We start from the raw sequence: 23343 nt of genomic DNA, 5'->3' as shown, positions 1-23343 counted from the left end.
AAAATGATCTTCTACCCCCATTGCCTGCATTAGCCAATGAAAGAAAATACACGGAAAAACAAGCGAATCAGAAAGAGCCCTTCCCAATGACGTCGAAGGGAAACTGATTATTCATGGCCTCGCCCACCTTGGCTTGTGACCGCCTACAGGAAGACTGGAAGATTTTGCGGCTAGGGGATTGTCTCTCTGCAGCTAGTAGGAGCTAACAGCAAGTTGCTAACATGGCGGAAAAATATCGTGCCTGTGTTATTTGTGGCAATAACACATCAATGTTGCATGTCTTGCCTTAAAAACAAGAGTTGAGGAAGAAATGGTTCGGATTTATCGTTGGAACACCACCACCGAAGTAGTGCAACATTAGTTCTGTGTTCCAATCATTTCGACCACACTCACTGCCTACAGTTAGAAAGTGGTTTTGCATCGATGTTCTGAAAACCTGCTTCTGTACCGTCATGACGATCGACCACCAGCTCACAGGCTGTAAGTACAAACAAACTTTTCCACCTAACGTCTGTTACAAAATAGCATGTTCATATTCTTCACGTTAGCATGCATGAAAAGGGTACAAGCTAGGCTTAGGCTAGCCTATATTACAGGAAGCTACACCAGGCACGTAACTGAAGTAGTCTGTTGACGTGTAAAATCAGAGAATGTCTAATAGGAAGGGCTCTGGTAAAATCCATTAGAGGAATGGTCTTTTTTCCTGAACGTAGCCTACAGGCCACTAACACGCAAGGTGTAGCTACTTCCATTGATTAGGCCTATTGGAAGCTATTGTTGCAGTAGCCTACATAACACAAACGGAATGCTTCAGTTACGTTACACTCATAAGAAACTGACCACACTACCCAGAGATTTAGCTTGTTGAACCTATAATCTTCTAACCTAAGCGTTAAACCACAAATAATAATATTAGCAACAATATCTTATGCTCAACTAAGTACGGATATTGTTCTAGTCTAAACAGGGAAAATCAAAAACACAATACCCGTGCACTATTAGGCTAAGTTGCTATCACTAGAGCTCAGGTATTTACACTTCAGTCTAATTTATGTCTTCTTGCCACTATTACATTGACCTTTGTAGGCCTACAATGATGTTTTGTTTGATTACTTGCTGTTTAATTAGTGTTTTGTATGTCTTCCAGAGCACATCCTCATGTCAGGCTACACAGCTTTCTAGCCTACATTAGGTCATCACGTTAGAAGCAAAGGTTTGTGATCTAACTTTTTTTGTTGTGCTAGTTAGTTTCTAGAAGTCTTTTTCTAGTAGGCTAATACAGGTTCTTATGTGCTCATCAATGTTTGGGAAAGTCAATTCATAGGTTTCTTCAGGTCACTTTCCACAGGTGTATAAAATCAAGCACCTCGATTATGAATGCAGACTGCATGGTGCTTGATTAATACACCTGTGTAAATGGACCTGATGAAACCCATGAATTGCATAACCGATAGAATTGATATTACCGAATGTCTTCTTGTGGGTGTGCTACTTAGTACATCATACACCTTACCGCAGTCACTAAAATATTTTTGTTTCCATTGTGCCAGTACAGTTTTGTGTGAGAGAGTGAATGTCCTGTGTACTATAAGTAGTATCTTGTAACTTGACAGTAATACACATTTATTTTCTTTAGGTACCCAAACAGAATACTTCATGAAAAGTATGAGTATTGATACAAGCACTTCGGATACACCATGGGCATGGGTGCCTGCTACCTCTACTGCCATCAAGCCTGTTCATCCAAGGCCAGCTAGAAGACCTCGGGTTGATCAAGATGAGGAGGAGGATGAAAGCGACATCTCCACAATAACACCTGATGGCTCCACCTATGGCCCAGCGCAATCAAAGAGCAATGTAATAGAATCATCACAGCCAATGAATGTGTTTTGTGTGTTGTCCCTTCGGATCCCCAGGACAATACAAGCCGAAACAACAACTCAGACCTTTTCCCCTAAATAATTCCAGCACCATCTTACAAAGGATCTGTAGGCCAGATGTCTGCATCGTCTGGCAAAAATAGGACATTGTTAATTCTGTGCATAGTTTGGATGTTCTTGTTTTGTGTTTGGATTATTTTAATAGACTGCAATATTACTATTTGTCAGTGTTTCACAGACCACCTAGCAAAAAAAAAAAAAACAGTAGACCTACTTCAACAGTATATTACACAATAGGCCTTCTCACTGAACCACCTTGCTTATGGTGTCAGAGGATTCATATGATTTAAACTGGCATAGGTTACATCAGTGTTGCAGAACTGTTTGGATTTACATACAAGTTGGTTCAATATTGCAAACAACTCCTCTATTATATTTTACCACATCTACTTGTGGAACACTGGAGATAGCTTGCGGACCACACTTTGAGTACCACTGCTGTATGTAAATATAATAAAGTTATTTATTGAAAATTGACCTGTTTTGTATATTTGTTTTAGGAGTTTCATCAGTTTTTGTCTCTTTTAAGCTAAAGGTTTATCTTACCTTTCATATCTTCTGTCTCACAGAGGGCCATAGTCGTCATAGTCGAATGTTTAGTGCATTTTGAAGGGAGTATATTATGCTAAGGCAGACTGGTTCTAATCCTGGGTACAGGGTCATAGACAACAGGGGTACTGGTGTTGCCCATTTTTCTAACCACATGAGCAATCCCCTTACGAAAAAGTAGTATAGGAATCTTATAGTATTTGGGACAAAATATTATAGTAATCTTATAGGAATAATTATTATAGGAATAATTGGGACATACTGTAGAAGTACTACTAATAACTATAATATCCTGTAACCGCTATAGTTTTTCTATAGTAGTCTTATAGTACCTATAGTATGTCCAAATACTATAGTATTCCTATAAGATTACTGTAATATTTAGTCCCAAAATACTATAGTATAAGATTCCTATAGTAGGCTACTTTTTCTGTCATACGTGACAGAAAACAACTTGAGTAGGCTAACCTCTGCCAATGTCAGGCTATCAAAGCCATTCTCATTAAGAAGTCTTGCAGCACACATTCTCTGCTTCTGTAGGCATTCTGGTACAATTCCAGCAAAATATAGCTAGGTAGGTGTGTTTGCATTTAAATCTATATATATATTGGGCTATGACCAAGTGGTCTTTCAATGATAGTATCATGGAATTCAAACCATAACTATCTATTCCGATAGCATTAGCAGGCTAGGTCAGTGGCTGAACTGCATTTAGGGTGCTTACCTGTGTTGTGAAGTAAAATATCTACTAGGAAGATTGCAAAGACTTTTGACTGTGTAAAGAAATAGGTCTTTATTTTAAAACGTTTCCAACTGTTTATTACTTGAAAGCAAGATGACGATTGTCACAAACGTTTACCTCTTTTAGGAGAGATTTTAAGCTGACAGGCAATTGTTACCATTCTATTAAACCAACGTTCACCGACAAACGATCAGGAAGCGGTTCTTCTTCCTACTCGGATACTAGGATCAAACACATGAAGTTGAATATGGAGCATAGCACAGGCAGAATCGGATGAGGACGCACTGCAGGAAGCGTCACAGTACTGTTAGCCAATCAGAGGTGAATTCATTAGCATGTCATTAATATTCATGACTAGAGGCGAAATCCAGTCGTTCCTCCCCGCCCATCTTCCCCACCAAACTAGAACAGCATGAAACAGACGCAGGACAGCATTTTTTTCACCAAAACCGGCTCACAGGGCATTCATCAATACTACAGACCACTGCAAAATTAATGAAAAAACGAAGAGATGAGACCTTTAAGAATGGGAACTAAATCAGACCTTGTTCACTGTCTTACTTCCATGAATTCTGGCTTGTCAGAAACCAGTGTTGGTCAGGTAGAAGCTGTTTTTATTGATGGTGCTGCAGCTGCACATATGTTGAAACCAGGTACTGCTAAAACTTTCCAGGCCTATGCTGACAATGTTTTTGTACCATACATAGTATCACAGTTGAAAGACACAAAACGCATTGACATTGTTTGGGATGTGTACCAAACAAATAGCCTTAAAGCCATGACAAGACAGAGGAGGGCAAAAGGGTTTCGAAGAAGAGTTGAACCATGTACTTTAATACCAAAGAACTGGAAAGATTTCTTGTCTGTGGAAGAAAACAAAGCCGAACTATTTCACTTCCTCTCTCTTCAAGTGGTAAACACACCATTTAATCCTGACAAAGAAGTGTATGCCACAAATGAAAACACTGTCCTCTGTTTTCCAACTGGCTGTGACTTGTCTCCTGGTCCCATACACTCATGAGGAAGCTGATACGCGTCTCTTTCTTCACGTAGCGGATGCTGCCAACAAGGGAACCAAGAAGGTGATAGTGCGAACTGTAGACTCTGATGTGGTCATCTTGGCAGTTGCTGTCTTTCAGAAGGTCAAACTGGAAGAAATGTGGATTGCCTTTGGAACTGGAAGCCATTTCTGTTATATAGGCATTCACAATGTGGTTACTGCACTGGGTCTGATAGTATATTTTTACTACCATATTTCTCTTGAGACTCAATCAGGACGATGCAAGATCAGGATCCAGGCATCTATTCTTTTCAATGAGGGGCCAGTGCCCCTCAAGGGAGAAAAGTACATGTTTGTGTCAGCCCATCATGGATTTCACCAGATTCTCAATATTCTCTTCTAAAGACTACCGGAAGAGGCTGGCCTTTTATGCTCAATTTGCAAGGGTGTGGTTCACGTGGTGATCATAGTTACAACGTCCTCTGATTGGCTTTCTCTTCCCGCCATTTCCGTCAGCCACACCCAGACACACCTACACACACCCACTTACTATTTAACATATTAGGAAGGCTCCTCAGGTAGAAATGTTATACAGGATGTTCTAAACATTCTTACACTTAATTCATTGTACTCCTTGTACTGAGACTATAAAAATGATACCAAACATGAATACATTTACAGTTAATGACACAAACATAGAATTCAGCTAAAGTTTAACCCAGGTCTTTGTTTAACCCAAAGAGGAGATTGTGGACAGATGGCAGGACCAGTGGGGAGCATTTCACACCTACATCTGCATTGAATAGATCAAATTAATTTCTTTGCGCAACAGGCCACATTCTACGTTCATTTCAGCGAGATGAGTGAAATAAATGTTTTTTTAAGCTGCCATCGCCATAGGCTACTATTTGCTACGATATTCACCTGTTAGAAATAGAACAAGTTGCTATTTCCTTTTTTTTCGTACACCAAAATTAAGAAGTATGCTATATCGTGATTTAGTTTGTTTAGCCTAGGCTGAGTGTAATCTTAGGTAATGTCATGTCATGTATGAGAACTAATATTGCCTGGCAATACTACATTGAAATAGCGGCGGCCATGTCTCTTGGCATTTTGGTGTTAAAGTTAACGTTAGTTTGCTTTGCATGTGAACATGATTGTGAACATGATGTGACTTCCGATGTATGACACGAAGCAGTAGGCCTAGCCTAACATTCCCTTGAACTAAAATTAGTATTACGAATAATTTAGATATAAAAATCATATAGCAAATTATAGCCTAATGACATACTACAATTATAGCCTTATGATATATTACAAAAAAAAGTTGAGTCCTCGACGAGTCATCGCGAGTGCGAATGCACGAGTCCGAGTCCAAGTTCGAGTCATTCAGTGCTCAAGTCCAAGTCAAGTCACGAGTCTCTAAATTTAGCTAATGACTCGGACTCGAGTTCGAGTCTCGGACTCGAGTACTACAACACTGCTGTGCAGAGTTGGAAAGTTAGGTCAACTTGGAAAGTGTTTCTAGTTGCCTGTTGGTAAGGTACAGCCGTAGCTTACACCTGCAGGAGCGCTTGCTTGGGCGCCTGTATTGCGAACACATTTCCACGAATCACGGATGTGTTGATGACATAAATTAGGAAATATTAGAGGACTTAATGAGACAAACTGCATGCCGATTCCATTTAACCCAAATGCCCCAGCAGCAGCACGGGAGAGGAGAGCTTATCTGACAGATCTGCATTGTCTATAGTATGGTAATGTTAGATTACATTGCAAAAATATCACCATGCATTCATAAGCTCGTGATTCAGTGAGAGTGATCCCAAAACATCGGAAAGTGACATTTATGTATTACATTTTGTCAACAGGAAAAATCAATAGCAAACTGTTCACAACTGACTATAGCACTGTGAACCGTTCCTGGTTGCGCCTGCAAATCCGCCATCATAATAGCAATCCGCTATGGAACAAGCGTGCCTGTTGTTAAAGGGAATGTGAGATGACGCTCTGATTGGTTTATTGCACGTTACGCCCAAACCACACCCATGAATAATGTAGCTGCTACAGACCACCCCATTTTAGATTTGCGTCGGGCGCAACAGTCAATATTCCGCCGGTAAAATAGAGACAGCGCCCAAGATCCGCCCACAAAGCGATTTGTGCGAAGTCAATTGCGTTAAAGTGCAAGATATAGCCCTAAATGTTTGCAAAATCCCGATGTAAATGGAAAATGTTTCCAAGATTCGGAATTGTTTGTCTCAAGGAGAAGTATGAACCTTTAATTTAACTGTGTTAAAATTGCAAGGGTTCCCTAACAAATGCCTTAAAGTGACAGGCACTCAATTAGACCCCCAACCCCGTTGTCCAAGTCAGCCACTGCCACAAATTGAATCCAGTTCTGTGGGAAACACTGAACATTCACACCCAACTTCTGTTATAGCTCTCTAATTTATAAAATAAATCAGTGAAACAGTATCCTGATAAACAAGTAGCATTTTAATGCCTCCGTCATGTTTCATATTTGGTAAATAAACCACAGGGAAACGTTAACTGCTGCCATTGGTCAATTCCTCTGTAGCCTGACAAATCTTATCAGAAGGATTTTTGATTTTCAAAAGCGTTCACCCGTCTCAGCCGTTACAGCCAAACAAAATCCGTAGCCGCAAAACAGGAAGTAGGTCACTTCTCAGGTACGCTTTCACGCATCGATACCAAACTTGGTGCATAGACTACCATCCTGAGGACACACAGTGAATTTGGTGACATTCAACCACTAGGGGGGCGCTAGAGTTACAGGAACTTAGCTCATATCTTTCATTTCTCAAAACAAAACTTGGTACAGGGACTCGGGACTCCATCGTGAGGACACATATAATTTGGTGCCCTTTGACCTAGGGGTCGCTGCAACTAGCAAAAATGTGTTTTGGCATTTCGGATGTATATTAATGCATGTAATCTTTGACCTGTACGCCCAATTTTGAAAATTAGCCACTGTTAGAATTCTTTGATTATGCCAGGTTCAACGTAACATATTACACTGTCGCTCACGTTAGTGACCGCACCAGAGCAAGCACACTTTTGCAGTTCCTCGGAAATGCAGTCTAGTTTAGACAGCGAGTTGTTCATTAAACACTCAAGGGGACCATAGTTTGCTGGGTGCTACACATTGATGGTTGTTAAGTTACCTCTTTACTGTAAAGTGCTTTGTGTGCCTTGAAAAGTGTTATATATGCAATGCGTTTTGCCATAGTCATTAAGCGCAGGGCTAGTTAGATTTGGGTGCCATCAGCTTAGCTATTTTAGTAAATCAAGTTGATTTTGATGATTTTTCCAAGTGGTAGCATATTAAGAATAATACAATTAATAAAAAAATATTGCTTTTTAGTTGGTTTTTTTTGTGTTAATGTAATTGTACCTTACATTTAGTAGCAGCGTTTTCGATTGTATCAGCACATATGTTATCTAATTTCAAGAAAGTTCCAAGAGACAAATGCAAGTTGCTGATTTTATTTCAGTTTCATACATACAGATGATTGGATACTGAGAATGTTTAACAAATCTCAAGTTTAAATCATAACATTCTATACACACCGAGCGTTGCACTGGCAGTCCATATGAGCCTCTGCAGTCTCCCTCAGGTCCACACTCTTCTGAGAGATGTTGCTCAGATCCACAGAGCGCCTGTAATCTGAAGAGGAGAAAGGAGACGTCATGTCAGATAAACTTGTTCACAAATAAAACTAAAAGGTTACCCAACTCATTCAGAAATAAGCTGTCGGATATCTGTGAGTAACCCCAGAAGTCCCAAACCCATGTTTTTGAGCACGCATCCTAACCGTAATATATCCTTACCAGCGGGGAGACAGTGGAATGCAACGGTGACAGGCATGGTCTTCACTGGGAGGCAACCAGGCAGACAACGCAGCACTGGCTCCACAGAGTAGCATTTAGACTCCTGGCCATCCACAATCAGCTGCTTCTCCAGCTTGACAGATTCATGCTTCAGACGGCACTCTAGAGCAAACACAAAGATGTTTCGGCACGTTACAGCATATAGGAAAGACAGACAGAGAAGACAGAGGACGGGGAAGTGTCTTTCTTACGAGTGCTGTCGCGGCAGCTCTCAGCGGGAAGCACCCAGGAGTGGGCGAAGCTGACGGAGCTCTTGGTCTGGTAGCCGCTGGGTGTGGAGTACTCCTGTCTGGTCTCTCCGTCAGCTTTACCACAAACACCACAAGTCTGGCCCTTCATCCAGTCTGCGACATTGACCTGAAAGACACAGTTATACAGAAGTCTCACTTCTGTTGTGTTTCTTAAAAATCTAACCATCGATGTAAAAGCAATTCAGGCTGTGTTTACCCTCAATGTGTCCTTGCCGAAGTAAACCTCCTGAAGACCAAGGCGAGGAGCATGAAGTGACAGGCCCTGAGCTTTCTGTCTAATCTGAATGGGGGCTAAAACCAAAAACATTGTTATATAACACTGTATTGGGAAAAACACTGTGGGATCAATGGAAAAGTAAAGTTTTAGTTTAAGTAAAGTGCCCAGTTTACCTGACGGGTGTTGGTAGGGAAGATTGGAAATAGGAACCACCACACCGTTAACCTTCACTAGCACATCACTGCCAGTAGGGTACAGGTCAACATCCCTACAGAAAGCCATAGCAAAAGGTCATCAGCATTCTTAGCTACATCATCATGATATAATGGGTTACTCACTACTGTTGAATACTTACATATCAGCAATCTTCACGTTCATGTGGTTCTGTGCGGTGACCTCATCCTTCTTCAAAAGGACCATGAACTTAAGCTCTGGAGTACAGTCCTGAGCCAGCACTTGGTAGCAGGAGATTGGCATCTCATTCTTGTACTTCCTGTTGTTGAATGTGGTCAGAGTGTCCTGGATCATGCTACACTGAGCTGAAACAAATTATGTACTGAAGATCCATGATCAAGATTCCATTTATAAATGCCGCCAAAGGGGAAATATCCAAAATGGGTGAACACTTTCAATAGGCACTGTAAATTTACAAATCATATTGTCCTCTGAAATGTATACCTACCAGAGGAAGCCTCAGCATACAGGAAATGAATCTGCTCAAGGATGTTCTCCTCGGGAATGACCTGGATAGTAGCATCAGCACCAATTGGCAGGGCAATGGGAAGAGGCAAGGCCAGTTTGGAGAGAGTCATCTGGACACATAAAACACAATCAGCATGATTAATACTCACTCATTTGGCTGACACTTTTATCCAAAGCGACTTACACATGTCAGTTCTTACAAGGGCCAGTCTACCCAGAACAAACTTAAGTGCCTTGCTCAAAGTCACAACAGTGGCAGCCGAGAATTTAACCCTCAACTTTTCTGCCTACTGCATGCCAGCTCCTTGACCACTACACTACTGCCTTACAGTTTGAAAGAATCATTTGGAGATATTTACCTCTGGCAGTTTGATAATGACATCCACTGTCCTTTCAGTGGGGATGGCAACGGTCAGTTCAATTTCTTTTTCGCTGTTCTCGGCTTTGTTGACAGTGATCCCAGCCATAAGGGCAGCATTAGGGATGTACTTAGCCAGCCTGGGTGGTCACAGTAAATACAAAATATAAATACAGACTGAAAATGTATATAAAGAGAATGGATATTAACCTTTAAAAAAACTCTTTGATTAATGACAAAGTACCTGGTTGCATAGGTAGTGACAATGGTAGGGATCTTCACCCACTCCAGCTCCAGACGGGCAGCTGGGCTTGCACCAAGGAGACCAGCTTCTGCCTTCAAAATGGTGGCGTATTCTTGGCACTCAGCTCCCCATGTAACCTTAGACTGATGACACATAAGTTACTATTAAATATCTAAATGCCTAATTTCTGGCTACCTCCAGAGTATTACTTATTACACCTAAATAGCAGAGGAGGCAGCCAAGCGAGGTTGGAGTGCACGATTAAGGCCTATTGAAATCGGTGCACGTGGGTTTGTAGCCAGATCTGCTATTGGCTTGCTGTCTGAATTGGGCATTTGTGGTCGAAGTCTAAGGCAGGTGGTTAGTAACATGTCTTTAGCAGCAGAACGGGCAAGCAAATGGTTGTGGGTAAGGAGAAGTTACCCTTCCTGGGGCGCAAGCTAAGGTAAGCTAACTGGCCAATTTGTTTTGTGTTTGTGATGGACTGTGCCTAGGTTGATGGTACTTGGCTAAGGTTTTTTATGGTTTATGGTTCAGTCCGCATCAACAGGACGGACCAACCTAGCCAATTTAGACCATGCCTAGGTTGGTTAAGGGTATTTGGATGTTTGTTGTGGTAATATGGTGGCAGCATGGGGCGTAAGCTAACTGGCTAATTTGTTTTGTGTTTGTGATGGGGCCTAAGCTAACTGGCTAATTTGTTTTGTGTTTGTGATGGGCTGTGCCTAGGTTGATGGTTGGTTGGCCAGGGTTTTTATGGCTATGGTTCAGTCCACATCAATGGGACGGACCAACCTAGCCAACCTTGACCATGCCTGGGCTGGTTAAGAGTATTTTGGGTATTGGATATTGGTAATATGGTGGCAGCATGGAGGGGAGTGTCTCCAGGACGCTGGTTTCACTGTTAAGCCTTCATGAGGTGTCGTGGGCCTAACTTAACGAAACATCGGTGAATGAGGGTGCCCACTTGATAACCCCAATGACATACTTGTATTGTGTTTGTGACCATTTGTTGGCGGATTTGTGGGTAGTGTGCTTTTTAAAGTTAAACTTGAGCAGGGGCTTCTGAATATGTTTTTACCTTGGATTTTGGCACAAGGGATTTTAACATCTAATTCTGTGTATTAATGTAATGCTTACTCTCAGTTAGCCATAAATGAAAGTGACAAATGAGACATAGTCGCACCATGACTTTGTGCTTGCTCAGAACAACACCATCAGCACACATCTTCCAGTTGTCAGTCTCAGCCAGAGCAGAGATGACGAGCTGCAGTCTGAAGTTGGTCTTGTCAAGATAGGCAGCAGCCTGGTATCCCAGCAGCTTCTTGTCAGTTCTCACAGCGCGGAAGATGGCCACCACAGCAGGAGCGACAGCATTACCTAGGAACTGATTCTAAATGTGTGGATTGAAAATGACATGTTGAAAGTACACATCATTTATTTACACCTGGTCCCAAATTGCCATCCAGTATAAAGGTTTAGGCTGTGCCATTCTATGGAACTCACCTGTTGGTAAATGGCTTCAAAGCTGGATGCACTACTTCCACTGCTTCTGAGGTTCTGAGCGGAGATTCCTTGAGAGACCAGGTACTGATATCCAATCACAATTGTTGAAGTTAGATATGTTTTAGTCATGTATTTTACAGTAAGATATTTTGAGCTTTTCATTACAACAGCAGAAAGTTGTTTAAATACCTGGTTGTTGTGGAATTTCTTGAATGGGTATTGCTTGAGGGAGGCCTATGGAGCAGTAAAAGAAAGTGAAGCAAATCGCTTCGATTGTATTGAATATCATACCTTCAATTCTGACACATTAGAATATATGCAATGTGATATGGTCCAAACTGACCTTTGACATGCGGGAGCTGGATGAGCTGGAGCTGGAGGAGCTCAACAAACTGCTGATGCCAAACATGCTGGAGCTGAGCAAGCTGCTTAAGCTGGAAGAGCTGTTTCTCAGAGCAGGCTCAAGGATCTTCTTCAGTTTAGTAATGATGGTTTTGCCCTCGGCGGTTTGCTCATCAATGATGTTGATTTCCTTCAGGAGCTTCTCTGCAGCCTTGGGTCCAATTTGAACTTCAGCCTCCAGTCTCTCAATAGCTGGGCCATCAGCTGTTTGAAAGTAATAGATTAGTAAAACATTTGTAACATGGAAACGTATATATATTTTCTAGAAATGTATTTGAAGGAAATATATTACCTGGTTTCACAGCAACCAAAACGGCGTGTTCTCCAATGAGGTTGAGGAGAGGAATATCCTTGATGAAGGCAGTGTTGCTAGAGGTGACTTCAAAACATCCTTTGATTCCAATGAAAGCAGCTGGCACACAAATGGTCTTGTGGAATGGTACACCGGCCCTCAGTTGAGGTACCAGGTCTGAGTAAATGATCTCGGAAGACTGGGACTAGACGGGTGACAATAATAACTGTTTAGATTACTGAACAAGATGTTAGGACCTAATTGAGTTGACTAAGGAAGATGGGAGATTTCAGTGGACTTACTGCACTGTGAGAAGTAGAAGACATCGTAGAGGCAAACCTCTCAGTGGACCTCAACTGTGTAGCAACAAGCGGTACCATGGGTGTGATTCTCTCAGCTGCAAGGTCCTCAATGTTACGGGCAATAGCCAGGGTCTCAACACTAGTTACAAATGAATAAGAGTAAATTACATAGAAATACAAAACATTATACACTCTTAAATCAAATGTGTTGACCCTATCTGGACACAAAGATGTGTTAAAAACAACGCAAGTTGTGTTGTTTTCAACACATTTGTTTTAAGAGTACTAGTATTTTGTATATTTGAATCACATAGACACAAGTATCATTACCGGATTTTAGCAATGTGCTCAGGTGTCTCAACAGGGAGAACCTCAATCTTGAAGTTCAGTTTGGGAACATCCGCTCTTGCAGCCAGCTTAGCAGGCAGCACAGTGACAGCCTTGGCTCTGGCCATGACGGCGGCCTGAAGGAAGGCAGTGTTGACTCCCATCACAGCAAAGGTGTGCATGGAGATGCTACGGAAAGGAGAAAAAAACATTTGAAGACTTGCACTTGAAGAAATGTGTGGATATACTGTTGATATTTGTCAAAGAGGTGTACCTTGGAGTGGCCTCAGCTTCCAACTGGATGTCTGCCTTCAGCAGCTCGGCAGCATTGAGAGGTTCAGAAAGAGGTGGGGTAATTGTTGCTTTCACTGTAGAAGTCGGATGGATTGCAGAGATGTTGGATTAGAAAACAATAGCTTAACAATAAGCCAACTATGCCAATCATGATTATGAAATTGGTCAAACCTGTCCATAATTATCTTGATCCTACCTTTGATGGAAGCAGCGGCAACAGCAGCAGAGTAGAGACTGAGCTCCATTGGCACACCAATAGCAGTGGGGAAGATGCGGCGAATCTCAGCAGCCAGAAGAGGCTTAGCGGCCTGAGCGGTAATGCCAGTCTGCAGTGCCTTTAGGGCATCCTTCAACAGGACCTTGGCATCGGCACTAGTGGCAAGCTGGAGATAGGAGGGATGATAACATGTCCATACTGAAAATAATCAAACTTAAACACACAAACGCAACGCACCAAAATGCAGCTCATTATTAGTGTTCAAAGTGAATTGATAACAAACTTCTTTACCTGTACTGCTTGTTCAATTATAGCTTTGTCAATGTTTGCAAAGGCAATTTCCTGTCCGAAGAACTTGACATAGACAGATGCCAGAGGCTGGCTCTTTGGCAAGGTCTTCCATTCTGCAATCTGCAAAATATTGAAGAGATTTTTGCACACTGAATCATTTCTTTATTTATATATATCTTAATTATATAGTTATTTCACTGTTACGTACTGCCTTCATGACACGCTTCATCTTGGTGATCCTGTCATCCTCCAAATCCTCCAAAGCACGAGTTTTCAGAAGGGCCTCCTGAATTCCCTCGGTTCTCACTCCCACCTGAGAGTGCAAAAGGAGCATTTAATTCATGTACACAGACGGACACAATTTTAGTCATGCCGTTTATATGAGGACATTGTTGTTTTACACACCTCAAGAACATCAGCAGCAGCTCCAGCAAGATAGGCACGAGCTTTAGCCACAACAGCTGTGGGCAGAATGGTGGCACCATCGTTGATGATGAAAGCACTGCCGGCAGCACCAGCCATCACGGGGCCTTCAGAAAAAGAGAGGATTTCAGTTTAACATTGGAGAAAAAACAAATCGCCTATTATTCCCTTTTGAAACTCATTCAGGGTTTATTAAGAGAAATGAAAAACAAGCCTACTTTTGTACAGGTCAAGGTGGATGGCTTTACTGTAACGGTAGCTCAGTCTGTCCAGCTTGGGGCTCAAGATTTTGATGGCAACATTGCTGGCAGCAGCCCTAAAATGGCCATAAATGACCGTGTTAGACAACTAACCATAGTTCAAGAGGAAAGCAAAATACACAAAGCCGAACAATATTGCACATACACAGTGGCATAGTCTGGGACAGTGCTCCTGGTGAGAGATCTGATGTAGGAATACACAAAGCTGACAATCTGCATGCTGGTCTCCTTCTTCAAAACGCTAGCAATAGTAGATACCAGTGCAACTGTGGGTTTGGTCTCAAACAGAACCACAGCAGCCACCATACGCAGTTCAGGGTGAAGGGCCTTGTCCATAAACAGCTGCATGGCCACTGGCTGGACCTACACAACAATAACATAAATAAACAATACATACACTAACAATAAAGTTCATCAATAAAGACATTATTAACATTTATTCATTTAGCAGACACTTTTTATCCAAAGGTCCATTCTCCCCAGAGCACAATGGTGGAACCTGGAAATTGAACCTACAACTTTTCAGGCTACTGCATGCTAGCCCAACTCCTTAGCCACTACGCTAGCACCGCCCCAGTAGGATTTTGATTTGTAATTCTGCCTGTTGGCCGGAAAATGCTAGACTTACCAGTTTGGGTTCCCTCTTAGCAATGCTTCTGAGAGCCAAGATGGCGTCGACTTGGACTCTGACTGGGAGGGCAGCAGCTGCGGAGCCAAATCCAGGGAGGATCTTTATGATTGGTTTAAGACTAGCAGGATGACCAGCATTACCCAGAACTTTGACCAGCAGGGTGATCTTAGCAATATCAGCCTTTGCAATAGCCTTAGCTGCAAGCTCGTGGATGGGCTGAAGAGAGAAGGTGGACATTGTCAGTCACTCACAAAAAAAATATTATGCATATTAAAGGAAAGTCCTGAAGTTAAAGGGGAAATTATCACCGCCAGGAGTTCAGCTGGGCATGTAGGAACTGCAGCACAGTACTTAAAAATTGTGGTACCATATCCCAGCATAGCAATCTCACTCAGAACAGGGTTTGCCTGAATCTTGTGGTGCAGGGCCAAGCTCTGTGTATTGAGAGAGGAGACATGAATATAGAAGACGTATGAATATAGGAGACGTAAGAATATAGGAGACATATGAATATAGAAGACGTATGAATATAGGAGACATATGAATATATTCCTTTTTTTAATTAAAAGCTACACTACATGATTACACATACAGAGATGAGTCTGATGATCTCCGGATCAGAAGGAACCATGTGCACAGCAGCCAAAATAATCTGAACAGTTTCAGGAATGCTGAGGTCGTCAGCCAAGAACTTCTCTTTGATGAGCTTCACAGCAGCTGGTGTTCCAACAACAGGAACGGCATCCAGAATCCAACGTCTGAAACAATTATGTTACAATTCATACAGATGGCAGGAAGGTGGTCATACGTTTATTTAAATACTAAAGATGGGGCAGTTCATACCTGTATTCTGGCTTGGCCTTAAACTGAGTCCAGATGGTTTCAAGGTTCTCCAAGGTGGAAACACGCAGGACCTGGATCAGCTGGATAAACTTCAGAGGAGCATCCTCATGGACCTTAGCCACATTGTTGGCAACAAGATGGTGCAGAATCTCCACAATCTGAAAAAGATGTATAGACATTATGAGGCATCTGAAAACATGTAAAGAAAAGTGTGTCACAGAAGAGTTTATATGTTATTCAAATATTTCACCTGAGCTGGTGCATTGTTAATTTTCAGAAGCTGAATTGGAGTCTGAAGAATTTCAGTGGCAAACTCATAGAACAGGGATCCGCGGGCCAAATATTCTGCGTTGATTGGGACAATGGGGGTCTTTTCAATCTCCAGGAAGGTCAGGCTTTGCCTTTAACCATGGTATAAAAAAGATATTTAGTTTACAAGGCTTTAAATCAATAAGTATGTTCTATTTTGTGAGATAAGACAATGTTATAATAAAACACATACTTGGCCTCCATCTGTGCAACTCCACCCATCTCAGCAACAGGTGTGACCTGATGGAGTTCCCTCACTGTGGCTTCAGTGAGCAGAGCACCAGTGGGGGTTGGTTTCATGATGTAGCTGTAGGTTGCGGCTCCAGTCAGGCTCCTTGCTTGCTGTGTGTGTGGGATTGGACAGTTATTAGATTCTAATAATTATAAGATGTACATATTCTGAACTGATCTGACTGGAATTATCTTGTTTTGCTTACCAGTGTTTCCAAGTAAGCCAGGCCCAAATCCTTGATGATCCTCTCTTGGCAGTTGGTGAGATCCTTGGACTTGGTGACAAGAATGCGCTCTGCCTTGACATCCTCACTGATGACATAGTGGGTCTTGCACACTCCCTGGGCTCCAGCCTGAAGAGCAGCGATTAACGTTTATTACATTTACATTTATTCCTTTAGCAGACAGATATATCCAAAGGGACTTTTATGTCATTTACATTACAGGGACCACTGTCCCCAGAGCACTCCCTGGGCTCCAGCCTTTTGGTTAAAAATGGACATGCTAGTTACCTGCCATTACACTGACTGAACACAAGATGATCTTTTTGGGTTTTGGCCTTACCTCTTGCAGTTCATAAATATTCTGGGTCTTCTTGAGGTTGAGCTGAAGAATGTTGAGGATACCTCTGTGGACATTAAGAACTGTGGTGGAGACTCCAACGGGGGCAAAAACCTTGCCAACCACACCATTAGCATACTCAAACTTGATGGGAATCAGAAGCTGAGAAGCCAGTGCTGAGGTGAGCTTGGTGGCTGGGACGAAGGGGTCCTTTGGCCAGACACCGCTGTACTCAAAGATCTCAGGATCTGCGAGCTAATGAAATGATATTAAGCATCCATTAATAATCATTGACTCAATTTCTTAAAAAAATAAAATAAAATTGAACTAGATGACATTTTTTGAAATAGGTGTGTTATCTTACCCTCAGCAAGTAGGTGTTCTGAGCCTCAGCACTGATGAGAACCTTGCTGCTGACTTTCATTCCTGCTCTGGCCAGACCTTCCACAGGAAGTCCACCAAGAAGCAGAGCCTCATATTTGTACACGTAGGTCTTAGAGGCAGCAAACTCGGGAGCTGTGGAAATGGATATGTCTTATCAGTTTGCTGAGTAAAGAGCAGAAGAAAGTTGATATTTCAAAATACTGATTATATTTCAATTGACTCAAGAACATATTTTTTCACTTACCAAGGTTCACATGTTGACTCGCTGAGAAAATAAAAGTTAGGAAATTTGAAATCGTTGAAATCGAAGATATTTTAAATTAAATGTTACATTTTAAATTGAAACTAACTGACCTGCGCAGCATGTAAGCCTATTCTGTTTTAATTTCCTTTAATTTCAAATGACACTCATGATAACTTAAAATAGAAGGATAGAATGGCATGTGAATTTCAGGAGACAAATTAGAACAAACTGTTCCGGTAAAAATATTCTTGCCATGTTTAAATGTTGCACTTTTACCCTTAATAGCCTATCTCTGGCAATTCATTTTTGGATGACTGTAGATAGTTGTTTAGCCTACGTTTCCATAGATAATAGGCTACACCATAGGCCATCTTGAGAATAAAACACTTCCCAGCTGCTAACCATGACCATCCTCCACAACCATGAGGATATAATGGTAGACTAAACGATCGGCTTGCTTGATCAAACCCACTAATAAGAAAATTTAAGAAAAACATATTTTTAAAACAGCAAAATAATACATTAACTAATGTTTTAAAAGTTACATCCACTTACCCACAAGGGCTAGAGCCAGTGAAAGCAGAACCAGTCTCATCGTGGGATGTAGAGAGCAGCACCAACACACAGCTCTTTTAAAGCCTAATCTTTGATGACATCACTTGTAAAATCAAACATTAAGGCCTGTTTCACCAAATCAGTGTGATGCAGACACATTTCATTGGTTCAAGGTTGGATTTTGTTAATCTGAACAGGTTAGGTTGACCTGCCTTTCTCTGTCCACTTCTGAATATTTCCAAATATTGACTGGTAGATAGTGGTCAGACATGGGCAGTATTTTAATTAGATGTATTTGAAATATATATTTAATTACTTTAGCATTGCCATTTGTATTTTGCAGGATTGAAAAAAATTAAATGTAGTTTGTAACAAAACACTTTGAGGGATTTAGAGTAGAGTTGTACTTAGAATATTTCAAAAACTCAAATAAGCCAACATTTCATCACTCAGTTAAATATACTACCTCTAACCATAACCAATGGGCTATGCTTATTCCCATAGTAAAAGATTTTACCATATTTGCTGATGTTGGCAATGGCAATGTCCAGGTTAGATGCACGGAAATCATGTGACACACCCTTAAGACCAGGCTCCTTCCAAGTGAATCAGCTTTGACCACAGGAGAAGAGGTGGCTCTGCTGCGCCTCTTTAAAACGGCATTAAAGGAGAACTCCGGTGATTTGTCACATACATCTCTTTTTCTTGAGGTCACCGAGTACTATCGGTATGAAAAAAAAAAAAAATGGTTCTACTGAGCTTGAGTTGCTGCAGCCAACAAAACATGGACATGGGGACTCATGAACATGCCTCCAGAGTGTAGCACTGTAGCTGCCTGGCTCGCTGTTTGCTTCAATTTTTTTATCTCTTCATACCGACAGAAGGCATACTTGGTGACCTCGAGAAACAGAGATCTATGTGAAAAATCGCAAGAATTCTCATTTAAGGTCAAGTGTTTTGTGAAACATATATACAGTCTGTATACAACTGTGTTGTGCTGCAATTACAGTGTTTCCCACAGAATTGAGGCGATAGGTTTGCAGAATTAACTTGAATGCAACAGTTCTTAACAAATTAGCGCAGTGTGGTTATGATGCTAACCAGCTTTAAGCACAATTTAGTACAACCTGGAAAATCATTGTGTGGTGGTCAATGTTGATATTGTGGTGGGCCGCCACAAATAAGTCAATGTATGGGAAACACTGAATTAGTAGGCTAGTGTAGTGTAGCGGTACTTTAATGTCTGCAGCAACCTCCTTTGGATGTTTTACCAGTCTGTTGTCGCCAGCGTCCTCTTCTATGTTGAGGTATGCTGGGGGAGGAAACACTAAGAAGAGGGATGCTGGGCGACTGGACAGGCTTGTAAGGAAAGCTGGCTCTGTCGTTGGTGCTGACCTGGAGTGCAAACATTTTGGACAATGGCTGTCATCCACTCTATCACAAAGCAGAAGAGCATGATCAGCTCAAGACTACGCACACTGCCATGCACAGCTGACAGACTGAGGAAGTAATTTTTTCCCCAGGGCCATACAACTCTACAATGCCTCACAAAATGGAAGAGGAGAGATAGACTTCTCTGCATAGTCTGTTTGCCTCTCCACCCTCTCCACTACTTCCACTACCTCCTCCCTTTTTTAAACTCTATCCTTGCACTGCTATAGTTGTTATATTACTATGTCTATTTAATTTAATGCTGGTCTCTAGACTTTATCCTTGCACTGCTGGACTTATTTGCACTACCACCATGACACACACTCTCACCTTACCATGCATAGTGAATCACAGGGTCAGTCCCTGCCCTATCACTGCAAGTGTCATGCTTATACATCCCTTAGTACATTTATGTCAATTTTTATTTTAGTATCTTTTATTGTCCATATTATTCAGGTGGATTTGTTATTTTATCATCCTGTTTAAGTTGTATATGTATGTTGTGTGTGATGTCCTTAAGCTACTGGGACCTTCTATCTATCTATCTATCTATCTATCTATCTATCTATCTATCTATCTATCTATCGATCGATCTATCTATCTATCTATCTACATTGTTAGCTTGCTAGTGGCATTTTAGCTAACATTACGCTCATGTTAGTAGTAGGACAATGTTAGGTGTCATTTGTGATAGCTTAAATAATAATAATAATAATAATCTGTATTTATAGAGCACTTTTCTAAACAAAGTTACAAAGTGCTTTACATATAAAAAAAAATAAACAGAACAAAAATGAAATGTCTGAAAATAATACAAATAAGACCATATCAACATTGGTAAGAATAATGGAAATGTCTCTTTTTAAAAAAAAAAAAAAAAAAAAAAGCCTACAATAATTAGACAGTATACAAGTAAACAAAACAAAAACAAAAAAATCAGATAGGTTTTAAGATAAATAAGGTTAGCACTCAACTGAAATATGTTTTATTGTCCCTTTTGTTAAAAATAACTTCATCCTCTGAGGGGATTCAAATGTTCTTAGAAAATTAATATTAATGTTAATTTTGTGTCTATAAAGGGCCAGCTAGAAGTTTAGTTTGTCTGCCTGATTAGTGTTTGGGTATTTACTTGTTTCAATTTTAAGGAGTTCCATTTTTCACATCAGTATTTTGTGTTTTATAGGTTTATTCAGAGTTTTTTTCTTCCAGATTTTTAAATTTTTCATTTTTTCTTCAGTGATTTTGTGTCAATGATTCCCGGGACACTGAAAGACCGGGCTGCATGAAACCTGGTGGGCATGTAGCCCTACAAGGATGACACGGAACCATTGTTTTCCGTGTTGATCCGTTGTCCCCCCAATGGACCGGACTCCCCGAAAGGAAGGTAGGCCGGACACAGTTTTCTGTGAATATGTCGAGAACCGTAGGGCCTAGGAGGACCACTTTTTTTAGTATGTTTGTCTCAAGGGGCCATGTCAACCCATCCCATAACCACTCATTTGATGTATAGCGCCACCAAGTTAACCAAGCAACTTTACATGGCCAAGAACCAAAGAGTTCTAACTAAATATTTTACACTTACTTGTTACCAATCTTTTACCAGTCTTATTCGTCAAATAACTTATATTTTACACCTTACAATTTATGATTTATTCAAATTTAGGGTACTTCAGACCAGTTAAATGGACTTGGGGTCATGTTGACATTTGTAATCATTGACATCATGTTAATTCTTTATCTGGCAAAACACACTACATTTCAGGTTGATCAACAGATGTAGGCCACTAGTAGGCCAACTGCAGACACTTTCCAGGTCATGTAATCAGACTGAGGAAGTAATTTGTCCTCAGGGCCATTGAACTGTTCACCGTGACACTCACTCACACAGAGCACCTTACCTTACCTTACTATGCACAGAGAATCCCAGGCTCAGTCCCTGCCTCAGTCATTGCAAGCGCCTCTTGATTAATCACCCACTATGTGGATACTGTTTTTAGAATTTATTTAGATTAAGTGTTATTTAGTATAATTTGTATTTTAGTATATTTAGTATATTCTTTATCTTCTACTGTTCTTTATTGCTTAGTTGTGTTTTTTATATTATATACTTTTAATTACTTTTTTCTATTGTTAGTGAATGTGTGTGTGATGTCTGTATGCTACTGAGACCTTGAATTTTCCCTTGGGGATCAATAAAGTATCTATCTATGTAATTTACCAGCAATTGCTATAATACAATATAATATTTATCTACAACCCCAAAACAGAAAAAGTTGGGACGTTGTGTAAAATGCAGATAAAAACAGAATTTGATAATATACAAGTCTCATAAACCCATATTTAGCAGCAAAAAGGACTTTGACAACGTACCAAATGTTGAAAATTACAATTTGGACTATTTCATGGAAAATATGTTAATTTTGAATTTGATGCCAGCAACATCTTTCAAAAAAAGTTGGGATGGGAGCATATTTAGGGACAGTTCGGTATATTTATGGAATGGACCAGGAAAATAGGGGAGGGTCATGTCTTTTTATTCTTTGTTAAGGGGAGGGTCACCCATTTTTTTTTATTCTAGGTAGGAGAGAGGGTCACCCAACTTTTGTATGCATGAAAACAGCAATATTTGGGTCGTCGCCCATGGCCGCATCTGATGGGCCTCGCACCTGGCCAAAGATGACATTAAGCGTTTATTCTTCATTAAGGCCTATTGCAAAAAGCTTAACGTGGCTTAATGTCCTAAAACAACAATGTGATCACCAAATTTCTCTCATATTGTTCCTTATAATCACTAAGAACCTTTAGGTTACCTGACGTGACAGCATGCATAGCCGTGGGAAGTGGGGGTGCTGGGGGTGCGGCACCACCCCCTGCAGGAAAGCACGCGTATTTATGTGTCATACCACTCACGATCAGAAAAAAAAGAAGCTCTCCGTCCCCCTGTCTATTATTCTATTATGCACTAAAAAATGTTACATTAGACCTGGGAGATCTAAACAAAAACTAAACAAATTAACAAAACAAACCTGAGGGAGATATCCTATGATGCTAGCTTTATGGTACGACAATATGCCATATTAAGTAGCTGAATATTACCGTGAGTTTCCCAAGGAGCTGAACACGGGCCGCCTCAATCTTCAGCTTAAAATGATGCATAGTGTTATCGGGGAGTCTCGGTGCACCACGGTGAAAGGTGGCATGGATATTGAGTAAGCTCCATCCACAAACAAGAGCTCTCTTCAGCGAGGTAGATGAACTCATCTGTGTCTTTGCGTGCCTGTTTCAGTGGCCTCCTCAGAGCGTTCTTTCTCTTCTTTCTGAAAGTGTAGGTTAAAGGCTACACTGTGCGTTTATGATGTCAGCATTTGTTGTAGGCTATATTTGTGATATGTGGATCAATTTAATGTAGGCTAGCCTATGAATATTGCGTTGTGTAGGCCTATGTTATGCATATGTTTTGAGTCAATGTGTTCTGTCTAATATGCTGTGCGATAGGGTCTTTAGCCTGTTTTGACACCCATGTCAGAAGCGTCAATAATTATTACGTTTTATTAATGTTGGTGTTCAACAGTTTTATATTTCACGTGTTCACCATCGATTTCGGTGGAAGGCTACAGCAACTTTGTTACCTTACTAGTGTAGCGTCAGATAGCAGACGGTTACTTTGTTTGCGTTAGTATCAATCTGTGGTTTGCGTCATTTTGTAGCATTTTTTCTAGTGTAGCCATAATGTTCTTGACAGTGATGTATGCCTGTGCTGTGTGTCATGCAATGCCAGTATGCTGTTGTCCATTAGCAGAGAAAGGCGTTTAAATAAAATACAATAACTTTTTTTAACTCACTTCCCACGGCCCTGGGTATGAGCGTTCATTCAATGCAGGCGTCTGCGCGAGAGAAACTGAAACTAATTGATAACGTTGGT

General features: G+C 41.0%; 1 long non-coding RNA gene and 1 pseudogene across 1 annotated transcript; one reads left to right on the top strand and one right to left on the bottom strand.

Annotated features, from left to right (window-relative positions):
- Positions 1-294: 294 nt before the first annotated feature.
- LOC143114770 (uncharacterized) lies at positions 295-2198 on the top strand. Its single transcript, XR_012984993.1, has 3 exons — positions 295-480; positions 1148-1213; positions 1637-2198. It is a non-coding gene; the product is annotated as an uncharacterized LOC143114770 (long non-coding RNA).
- A 5617-nt stretch (positions 2199-7815) lies between these two features.
- LOC143116752 (vitellogenin-like) lies at positions 7816-18030 on the bottom strand (annotated as a pseudogene).
- Positions 18031-23343: the final 5313 nt, after the last annotated feature.

The sequence above is a fragment of the Alosa pseudoharengus genome, unplaced genomic scaffold (genome assembly GCF_046254945.1).
Source record: "Alosa pseudoharengus isolate Yale_2024_CS ecotype anadromous, Long Island Sound unplaced genomic scaffold, YU_APseudo_1.1 YU_APseudo_1.1_scf_11, whole genome shotgun sequence".
NCBI lineage: Eukaryota > Metazoa > Chordata > Actinopteri > Clupeiformes > Clupeidae > Alosa > Alosa pseudoharengus.
Note: the sequence above shows the minus strand (reverse complement) of the source record. Positions and strands in the feature narration are given on the sequence as shown.